The sequence below is a fragment of the Rousettus aegyptiacus genome, unplaced genomic scaffold, assembly GCF_014176215.1.
Source record: "Rousettus aegyptiacus isolate mRouAeg1 unplaced genomic scaffold, mRouAeg1.p scaffold_m13_p_1, whole genome shotgun sequence".
NCBI classification, from domain to species: Eukaryota; Metazoa; Chordata; class Mammalia; order Chiroptera; family Pteropodidae; genus Rousettus; species Rousettus aegyptiacus.
In genome coordinates this window covers 169,150,150-169,151,327 of record NW_023416284.1, presented here as the reverse complement: position 1 = coordinate 169,151,327, position 1,178 = coordinate 169,150,150, and the positions used below count along the sequence as shown (strand labels likewise).

General features: G+C 39.6%; 1 pseudogene; it reads right to left on the bottom strand.

Moving 5' to 3' along the window:
• Positions 1-437: 437 nt before the first annotated feature.
• On the bottom strand, positions 438-556 carry LOC118605584 (annotated as a pseudogene).
• Between the last annotated feature and the right edge of the window lie 622 nt (positions 557-1,178).

Sequence of the window (1,178 nt, the reverse complement as noted above, 5' to 3'; positions counted from 1 at the left end):
CACGAGCAAGGGTGACTTGGCAGATGCGGGCCTGCACAGTGTCACTCTTCTGTCCGGTCACACGGCGTGGCAGACTGCCGTGTCCAGCCCTAAATAAGTTTCCTCTGACTTCTCTGATTCCGTCTCTTCTCTTTTCTGTGCCTTTGGCTGACCCCAAATTTAGAAAATTTCATAAGGCAATTTGGCCTCTAGATTTTCTTGAAAGTAAGTCTGTCCCTAATGACTGAGCTTACTCTGCACGCCTAAAATTCCAGCAAAGTCTGACCTCAAAAGCACTGCATCTGTTTCATTCCAATCAAGAATATGTCATTCCTATTTCTTTTCTTTTCTTTTTCTTTTTTTTCTTTCTTTCTTTTTTTTAGGTGAGGCAACCCTTGGTTGACCTCACAGATTGCAAGGACCTTGTTAGTTTACAATCCCTTATTTTTTATTTTTTATGCCTACAGCACCTGGTCTTCCTAGGTGGTCTCCCATCTAAGTACTAACCAGGTCTGACCCTACTTAGCTTCTGAGATCAGACGGGATCTGGCTTGTTCAGGGTGGCATGGCCGTAGACTCCCATTTCTTTTAAGGATTCTTTGCAGCACAGAATACTTCTAGATGCAGCCAAATACAAAGGCCAGTAAATATATGTAAACACAGTTAACTCCACTAATCATCAGGGAAATGCTGATTAAAATTAAGAGAAGCCACTCTTTCGTCTAATGGATTACCCTAAATTTAAAAGATTGATAATATCCAAAGCCATCATAGATGTGGAAAAACTCATATATTTTTGGTGAGAGCGAATATTGATGACCATCTTTAGATGCCCAGTTAACAGGGCCAGTCAAAATTTGAAATGCTCATATTTGCTAGTTTATTTGGGTTGTTTTCTGTTGTTTTGCAATTATTTTTTGAATTTTTGTATCTTTCATTTCTTTCTGTATTAGTCATGGTTCTGCAGAGAAACAGAACCAATAGGATACAGACAGATAGATGATAGATAGATAGATAGATAGATAGATAGATAGATAGATAGATAGAAAGAAGAGATTTATTATAACACTTGGAGTAAGTGATTGTGGAGTACCACGATCTGCCATTTGCAAACTGGAGAACGAGCAAAGCTTGTGGTTGAGTCCAAATGCCTGAGAATTAGGGGGCCAATGACATAAGTCCCAGTCGGAGTCTGAAGG